The sequence below is a fragment of the Anopheles arabiensis genome, chromosome X (genome assembly GCF_016920715.1).
Source record: "Anopheles arabiensis isolate DONGOLA chromosome X, AaraD3, whole genome shotgun sequence".
NCBI lineage: Eukaryota > Metazoa > Arthropoda > Insecta > Diptera > Culicidae > Anopheles > Anopheles arabiensis.
The window spans coordinates 26,228,266-26,238,265 of NC_053519.1; the positions used below are offsets into that span (position 1 = coordinate 26,228,266).

Genomic DNA, 10,000 nt, shown 5'->3' on the forward strand with positions numbered 1-10,000 from the left:
ATGCACCACTACCCATAATAGCTCATCGAGCTTAGCGTGAATCCTTCGGGTTTCCCTAAGAAGTTCGATTGGTCTTGCAGAGTTTAAAGACAACGAAGCTTAGTTTCAAGCAATGGTTAATATACGCGTATTCAAAACCCTTAGCTGTTACAACTTTTTACTAGAAACCATCACGACGAAGTCTTTGGGTCCGTAGACCCGTGATGTACTGCTCCAGGAACGTTTTGATAGGGTGGAAGCTCAAAATCATAGGTTAAAATCATCGGCAGCGCCCACCAGACACCACTTTTGCTTCATTAGTTCGGACTATAGGCATACGACGATTTTTATCGCGGAGGGACGTATGACCCAAACGGGGGCTTAATGACCCACTGCCACTGCAAACCATGCTCCTACGACTAAATAGAGGTAAAACTACGATTTGGTGCAATCTTCATGTTTGACCTCGTAGCAAGGTACCCTCCCTATAGTAGGCAATGAGCAAATGATCATAATCCCAGGAGGGCAAAAAATGGGAACCCGAAAGGAAAGCGCTAATGGCGCGCCTAAGCTACTGGCCCGTAGAGTAAAATGGTACCCCCAACAAAGTTGTCGATTGACATTCTGATTGCACTTTTCATCATCTAGGGTGCGTTCCTTACACGTTTTGAGGTGTTTTAGCGAAAAACATGTTTTGAGCCACACGAGCTCTCCGGCCCGTTCGGTGCACATTTTTGAAAAAAGCTAGGAGCTGCCCCTAGGTTCGGGGTGTCACAAAATATTGAAAAGTGGTCAAAAAACCGCTATCCAGAATCGGATGTAGAATCATTAGACGAACTTAAAATTGTTCTACGACCAATGTCTGCGACGTTTAGTATTCAAGATATGGCCCGCCCTAGGTCTGACCTGGCATTTTCGTGAAAATTTAAAGCATGGCCATAGGGACGGGTGAAATTGCTATTTTGAAGCAAAAAACCACCTCACTTTAAATGGCCATAACTTTTCAAAAACAAGAGCTAGGGTGCGTTCTTGACACGTTTTGAGGTGTTTTAGCGAAAAACATGTTTTGAGCCACACGAGCTCTCCGGCCCGTTCGGTGCACATTTTTGAAAAAAGCTAGGGAGCTGCCCCTAGGTTCGGGGTGTCACAAAATATTGAAAAGTGGTCAAAAAACCGCTATCCAGAATCGGATGTAGAATCATTAGACGAACTTAAAATTGTTCTACGACCAATGTCTGCGACGTTTAGTATTCAAGATATGGCCCGCCCTAGGTCTGACCTGGCATTTTCGTGAAAATTTAAAGCATGGCCATAGGGACGGGTGAAATTGCTATTTTGAAGCAAAAAACCACCTCACTTTAAATGGCCATAACTTTTCAAAAACAAGAGCTAGGGTGCGTTCTTGACACGTTTTGAGGTGTTTTAGCGAAAACATGTTTTGAGCCACACGAGCTCTCCGGCCCGTTCGGTGCACATTTTTGAAAAAAGCTAGGGAGCTGCCCCTAGGTTCGGGGTGTCACAAAATATTGAAAAGTGGTCAAAAAACCGCTATCCAGAATCGGATGTAGAATCATTAGACGAACTTAAAATTGTTCTACGACCAATGTCTGCGACGTTTAGTATTCAAGATATGGCCCGCCCTAGGTCTGACCTGGCATTTTCGTGAAAATTTAAAGCATGGCCATAGGGACGGGTGAAATTGCTATTTTGAAGCAAAAACCACCTCACTTTAAATGGCCATAACTTTTCAAAAACAAGAGCTAGGGTGCGTTCTTGACACGTTTTGAGGTGTTTTAGCGAAAAACATGTTTTGAGCCACACGAGCTCTCCGGCCCGTTCGGTGCACATTTTTGAAAAAAGCTAGGGAGCTGCCCCTAGGTTCGGGGTGTCACAAAATATTGAAAAGTGGTCAAAAAACCGCTATCCAGAATCGGATGTAGAATCATTAGACGAACTTAAAATTGTTCTACAACCCCCAGTCCGACGCCTCGTATTCGAGATATAGCACTTTGTAGGTCTGACCGAGCAATTTTGTACTGAAATGTATGGCGGACATGTTATTAATTAAACAACATTAACTTGCATCGTGCCCTACTTCATCGGCACAGCTACTATCGACTATCTATTGTTGAAATGGATTGAGTTTGACCATTTTAGTTTTTTTCTTATGCCGTGCACCAACATTGTGTACCGATCAGGGAAAGTACACTACGTACGCGTTCATGGATGTCTATGTTGGTACAAGTTGCCGGTCGGGATAGCCGTGCACCAAAACTGTGTACCGATCAGGGAAAGTACAAGACGGAGGGCGCAGCCGCGTTCATAGATGTCCATGTTGGTACAACCTACATGTACGTACCTTGTTTTGTATCAAAAGTTCCAATAAAGTGTTTGTATGCTTAAAATGCTTATCTCAACCGGTCACCTTTTGGCCTGCCCTTTTATAGACAGAAACCTAGAACGATACTCGCGATGTTTGTGTTTTTCCATTCGCCCGGGACGACGAAATGAGCTCTGTGCACATCGTGCAGAAAACTGTCTCCTCCTCGTATGTTTTTGTCCCTCCACGCATATAATCACCCACATTTGTGTTCAACACGGACGGCGCAGCCCGAGCGAACGCGTTAATGTTTATGTTTGTGCACACTAAAGTTACAATCCTAGGATTTGGTTATTGCGTCGCAGTGCCCGACCGTCGCGGACACCATTCTTGGACAAAAGTCCAAGTACGTAGAGTACATTCCCTAGGTATGTGCCCGTTCGTGACTTTCGTTGCGTGCTTACAGACACGCTTGGGTATGTTTACCATACAAGGTTTACTAGGAAAACCTGGGAAGGACGCTTGCCCTCCCGTCGCGGACACCATTCTTGGAAAGAAGTCCTGGTACGTAGCGTTCTTTAATGTACTTGATCAGTTTGTATTGCATTTGCTTTGTGCCATTGACTTTTGCTAATGCTCACTAAGGGGTGTTCGTTTGCGATGTGTATGATAAGCAACTGTCTATTCTAACCAGCAGTTAATCAACACTTTTCACCCAAATCATAGGAACGTAGAGTACTTTCCCTGATCGGTACACAATTTTGGTGCACCTCAAACTTCGCCAGCACTTTATCGTTACGTTTTGTGCACAACCTTGGGACGTGGTGTAAGTTTCATCATTGTTATGTTTGATTCGGTTTATTATGATTGAAAAATACGCTACGTCCCAGAAATCTGAACTCGAATACTTTTGCCACGTTGCGCAAAAAGCTACTGAGCAACTCCAAGCCGTTTACCGATTTATAATTTAATTTTCGTTATTAGTTTTAAAAATACGCTAAGTCCCAAAAATCTGAACTCGAATACTTTTTCTATGTGCCGCCAAAAGCTACTGAGCAACGCCTAGGTTGGTACATTTTTGGTACATGGAGTGTATGCGTGCAGGCGTACTGCCGTGCTGGACCGGAAAATCGCACTTGCTACTAGAACGTAGAGTAATTCCCTAGATAGGTGCTTTTGCATGCCTCTGTTCGACGTCCATGCAACTTGGAACGTGCGACACACGTAGCTAGGCTTCCCCAAACATATTCCCTAGGGTAGCACCAAATTGCACACTTTCAGGGGTATATTTTGGTACGGTGTACTGTGCATGGTACAAGTATCATTAGCTCGTGCAATTTATTTTGCATCAAGTTGCGATTGCTGGTGCGTCGAGATAGGAGTGTTTCGCGACTTTTGCCAAGCTTTGGTGCCATTTGGTGAATAATTAATGTTCTAGCCACAATAAACGTGCCACATAATGCCAATAACGAAAACGCCATTTTCAAGGGACTTCCAGTCAAAATGTTTGCAATCAGCGCTTTCCTGTCGAGTTCAGGATTTGGGACTGAGCGTTTTTTTTTCACGATCCAATCAAACGACCAGTTCGTGAATAAACAATTCATACAACAGTGCATCCCTTCAAAGTAGAAAAAAGCCGAATGCTAGGGAGCTCCAGTCAAAAACGCTGTCATTGGCGCTTTCTTCTCGAGTTCAGGATTTGGGACAACTGTACTAGTACATCCCTTCAACTGAAGCAAGCGCACCATACATGACCCGTACGCTAATCATCCAAGCACATGACACGTCAACTAAGTCAACACATGATACAACTTGGAAAACTGACGGGTAAGTAGGTCATCTCGTACACGACGACACACCGACCAAACCAGGTCAACACGTCACATGCACAAGACATCCTACTACCAAGGCCGACCACCTCGACACACGACCTGTTAACCGAACATGGTCAACACCATCATGTGCAAGGCAACCGGGCCAAACGGGTCAACTTATACAACTTGTAACGAGCATGTGTAAGCTTACTGGTGTGGTCCGCACGGTCCTCACATCAAGACAATCAAGTCGAGAACGAGGCACGCCGACAAGCTCATTAGTGTTAAGTGTCCTTCTCCATCCTATGTCAAGTCACTCGTCTGACACGGAAGTAGCCAACTCTTGTCCACTAGTATAAAGGAACGGTCTCCAGACCAGGTCAAGTCACTCGCCTGACAAGGAAGGAGCACGCACCAAGCTTCACCAGAGCACGGTACCACGGTCCCCAGACCAAGATGGTTAGTTACGCCAACGAGGAAGGGGCACGCGTTCCCTTGCTACACTCAACTTAGTACACTCATGCTCTCACAAGAGTATCCCCTGTGTCGACGTGGTCCCCAGACCAAGACGAGCTTGCGCACATCGAGGAAGGGGCACACGGACAAACCACCAAGCATGGGTCGCCTGAGAGGATCGATGCGAACGCATCTCTACAACTCGCAGCTCCCAGCCTGAAGTCCCGTCGTTTGCGGGCGGTTGATAGGTGTCGAAACTAGGTATATCCACGTTGGGCAGAGCTCAAGCCAACGGCGTTCCCAGTTACGGTACTAACACGTGCAGCGAACTCCACTCATTGCGGCCTAGGTATAGCGGGATGAGACGCCGGGCTGCAGACGCAGACTCCAACGGATCTCAGAGGGTTGTTAGGCCCGCTAGCTTCCGAACACCTAATGGGTTTGAGAAGCGCTATCAGCTCGGATTGGCTACGACCTTAGAGGCGTTCAGGCATAATCCAGCGGACGTAGCGTCATACCAAAGTCCGGTCGGACTAGTATTGAGCCAGTGGTCCGTACCTGTGGTTCCTCTCGTACTGCACAGGAATTCCGTTAAGATAGCGACTATAAGCACACACCAGTAGGGTAAAACTAACCTGTCTCACGACGGTCTAAACCCAGCTCACGTTCCCTTGAAAGGGTGAACAATCCTACGCTTGGTGAATTTTGCTTCACAATGATAGGAAGAGCCGACATCGAAGGATCAAAAGCCACGTCGCTATGAACGCTTGGCGGCCACAAGCCAGTTATCCCTGTAGTGTTCATCGAGTAGCCGTCGGGTACAGACGTATGTAAACACGCTCCGACAAAGTGTGCAAAAAAGTGTGTAAACGGCCTCGGATCGCTCTGAAACCCTCAAAATCGTGTTCAGAGCACCCAATTTACCTATAGATAGTGTTATTTGGTCGAATTTCTGTGATTTTTGCGCTTTAAAAATTCGTGTTGTTCTGTGTACATTTGCCCCCCGGTAGTACCAAATTTCCGGGTGTGGAAAAAATGCGCAAAACTGTGTGATTTCGGCGCCGGAAACACTCGATTCTGGATAATTCGACGCTTCTAAAGCGTTTTAAAGTGTTTTCGAGACGTTTTGAGAAGTTTAAAGTGCATAAAAGTGTGTGTTTACATCCCCATACAATTTGTATGGGGAACTTTGAATGTGAATAACTCAGTGAAAAACGCACGGATTCGTGCCGGATGTGATTTTAAAGGTGCGCGTAGTGACGCTGAACGTGAATTTAAAAAAACAGAACGAAAATCGGTAAAAAACGAGAAAATAAAAAGTGTCGGGGTGCTACCGCCGGAGCACGTGCTTTCGGAAAAATCGAAATAAATAGCAAATCGCGAATAACTCCGCGAGTTTTGCTCGGATTCGTGTGCGGTTTTCACCGTTGTGCTTGTTTTTATGCGTACAATAAGATTGCATCAAAAAATGTGTGAAAATCGTGAAAAAAATTTTTGACGTTTCTTGGTGACAGTTCTATAATACCCAAGGGACAAATTTTGTCCGGGGAGCAGTTCCCAAGGGGCAAAAATTTGAAAAGTCCGTTATTGCTCGAAAAGTGCTCGAGTTTACAAAAGTGCGCAGAAAATTCGGGGAAGAAGTGTAGTGCCCGCGGCAGCTCGAATTTGCTCGATTCGAGTAGTTCGAGCAACTCGAAAACTGCTCGAATTTTTCGAATTTTTTTTCGAAAAATTAGAAAAAATCGGCGAAGCTGCGGGGTGATAGAGGGCGATAAAACAAAACACGCGAAAATAATTTCCCCCTCCCCCTCCCCGCTCCCGGTGAAAAATCCCTAAAATAGGTTCAAAAGGGTCGAAAAAGCGGGCAGCGCAATTTGGACGTGAAAAAGTGCCGGAAAAATTCGGGATTGGTGCGGATCCATTCCCCACGTGAGCGACGCACCCTCTCGTAATTTTTCGCCACCACACCCCTCCCCCCAGCCCACCAGGGGGTCGCAAGTCGGACCATAGTGGAAAACCAGCGTGGAAGAAGGATTCTACAGCAGCGATTGAGCGGCAGAACACCAGCTAGACGGCGCTGCATACTTGGGGTCATCTCGACCCCCCGGGGTCAACCGACCCCGGGGTCACATCGACCCCAGGGTTATTTAACCCACCAACCTGAAAGTCGGCAAAGATGATGGCATCATCCGGGATGTCAACGCGCGCGAGTGCGAGGTCAGTCTCTGTGGACTGCCGTAGCAGCTTGGCATCCGGCTCGAAGCTGTTTGTGACCGAGCCTCGAGTGGCGCTGCCTAGGGTCAGTGTCACAGGCAACAACAAGCCCGCCGTGGCATCCAAGGCCGCCTCGACCACACCGGAGCTCGAGTTGCTTAAGGCGACAATTCAGCGGCTAGAGGAGCAGAATTTGGAAATGAAGGAGCAAAATTCTCGCCTCTCGGAGCAGATAACTGGCATGTGCCAACTGCTACAGGAGGAGAAGGAGGAGGCGAAGCGCCGTGAAGAAAAGCTGGAGGCGCAAATGGAGAAGCTCGCCGCCGCACATCAGCGCGACCGAGACGTTCTAAACTCCTTACTGGCAGCAAAGGTTGCCGGCGGACAACCGTCAGCTAGCTCGCGTCAACCTCCAACTCCGTTGCCACGCCGATCCTCTGCGCAGCCGCAGCAGCAACAACAACAGCAGCAGCGGAACCAGCAAGAGCAGGAGCAGCCCCGCGCGTCGACGTCGCGTGCAGTCATGCCGCCGCGTAACGAGGCATCGACTGCCGTCCGCGGAGACGTCGTGCCGGAGTTGACCTACAGCGAGGTCGTGCGGCGTAGATATCGCGGCAAAGCTACGGGTAAGCCACGCTCCCAGCAGCAGCCGCAACAGCAGCAGCAGCAGCGTCAGCTACAGCGACAGGCAGTCGGTATCGCGCAGCATCAACAGCAGCAGCAGCAACGTCAGCCACAGCGACAGGCGGTCGCTGGCTCGCAGCAGCAACAGCAGGAGCGTATGCAGCAGCAGCAGCAGCTACAGCGTAAGCGAAAGCCGAGGCCTGACATCATCGAGGTGTCACCCAGCGAAGGCGAAACCTGGGATGGCATTTACGACAAGGTGCGCAAAGCCATCCGTCTCGACCCGGCCTACTGTGTCATGAAAGGGCATATCAAGCAGGGTCGCCGAACCTATGCCAGACTGCTACGCATGGAACTAAGCAAGACGGCAAATGCCCCACTTATGCTTGATGGCGTCCGCAAGATTATCGGTGACGCAGGCGTAAGTCGGCTTGTCACCGAAATGGGTGAGCTGCTCGTATCCGACATCGATCCCCTCGCTGCGGAGGAGGACATCATTGCTGCCCTCGATGAGAAGATTGGCGCAAGTGCTGGAGTAGTTTCCACCAGCATTTGGGAACTTCCAGATGGGTCGAAGCGAGCACGAATCCGGCTACCAGCGAAATCAGCTCGTCAGTTGGAAGGAGCCAAACTATTCCTGTGCGACTGCGTTAGCAAGGTACGTGCAGCTCCACCAACCCCTCCAGAGCGTCAGCGATGCTTCCGCTGTCTGGAGATGGGCCACATTGCGTCGAACTGCCGTTCCACTGCAGATCGGCAGAATATGTGCATCCGTTGCGGACTAGACGGACACAAAGCACGATCCTGCCAAAATGAGGCGAAGTGTGCACTGTGTGGTGGCGCTCACCACATAGGACACAGCGAATGTGCTCGTTCGGCTCAGCGATGCTTCCGGTCCTAAAAGTCTTGCAGGCGAATCTGGGCCATGGCCGTGATGCCCAGAATCTGGTGCTACAAGCTGCCAGAGAGGAGAAAGCAGACGTGCTCATCCTCTCTGATGTTCTGCGTCCACCAGAGAATAACGGCCGGTGGGCATTCAGCAGCTGCCGGACGGTAGCGGTGGTAGCTGTCGGTGAGCTACCAATTCAGCGCGTGTGGTGCAGCGAAGCTCGGGGGCTGGTAGCAGCGCAGATTGGCGGAGTGACCTTCATAAGCTGCTATGCTCCACCAAGCCTCAGCCTCGCCGAGTTCGAGCGCTTCATTGAAGCCATAGAACTCGAAGCCTTCTCCCACCCTCAAGTCGTCGTCGCCGGCGATTTTAACGCCAGACATGAGGAGTGGGGCAATCCGAGACTTGCAACCGCGGGGAAGAGCTGCACGCTATGGTGGAGCAGCTTGGCTTGAGCGTGATAAACCAAGGTCGAGAATTCACGTTCGACGGCAACGGGGTGGCTCTCCCGAGCATAATTGACTTGGCGTTCGCAAGCCCGTCGATTGCTCGCCCAGATACGTGGATCGTGAGTACACGCTACACCGCATCAGACCACCGCTATGTCCTCTACACCGTGGGAGGAACACCAGCATCGCCCGAGCAACTGCAGGACCAGCAGCAGCCAGCGCAACAGTCCTCTGCGCAGCAGCAGCAGTCACTTCAGCAGCAGCAGCAGCAGCAGCAGCCATCGCAACAGCAGCAACAGCAACATCAGCGGCAACCGTCGTCGCGGCAGGGTGCTTCCGCTAGCCAGAGGCGTGTGCGTCACGCTGGCCGTAGATGGAAGACCTCGCAGTTTTCTGCTACATCATTCCTCGAGGCGCTGTTCGCTGCGGACTTTGTCCAACGCGCATCGACCCAGGAGGGTATGATCGCAGCCATGTTGAAGGCCTGCGATGAGACAATGCAGCGGGTTACCCGACTGCACCAAGACCCGCATCGTAACACATTTTGGTGGTCTCCTCCTGGCTCGCCTGAGGAACAACTGCGAGGTTGCCCGTGACCGGATGCTGCGGACGGCTGATTTGGAGGAGCGCAGCATAGCAGCAGCTGAGCACAGGACAGCAAGGGCGGAGCTCAGTCGAGCAATTCGAGCTAGCAAGCGGAACTTGTTCCAGGAGCTGATCGAAATTGCAGAAGAGAATGCGTTCGGGGCAGGATATCGGGTCGTCATGTCCCGGCTCCGGGGCAGTCGGACGCCTTCAGAAGCGGACCGGGTCGTCCTCGAACGCATTGTGTCCGACCTCTTCCCTGAGCATCCGCCCTGTGACTGGTCGCAGCAGAGCAACGCGGGAAACGACGAGGGAGCAACAACTGCGGCGGGTGTAGCACCTGTTACTGACGACGAGCTGCTGCTAATCGCGAGTCAGATGGCGAGCCGCAAAGCACCAGGGCTCGATGGCATCCCGAATGCGGCGGTGAAGACGGCAATCACCATGTTCCCGGAGGTCTTCCGGGTCCTGTACCAGGATTGCCTCAACCGCGCTACGTTCCCGGCACAGTGGAAGAGGCAAAGACTGGTGTTGCTGCCGAAGCAGGGAAGCCTCCGGGAGAGAGCAGTTCGTACCGACCCCTTTGCATGCTCGACGCTCTGGGGAAGGTATTGGAGCGCCTCATACTGAACCGCCTCAACGACCATCTCGAGGAGCCGTCTTCACCCCG

The 10,000-nt window shown here is 50.5% G+C and overlaps 1 pseudogene; it reads left to right on the forward strand.

The window, feature by feature from the left end:
• Window positions 1-10,000, forward strand: part of LOC120906241 — a 122,823-nt pseudogene that overhangs the window by 105,315 nt on the left and 7,508 nt on the right.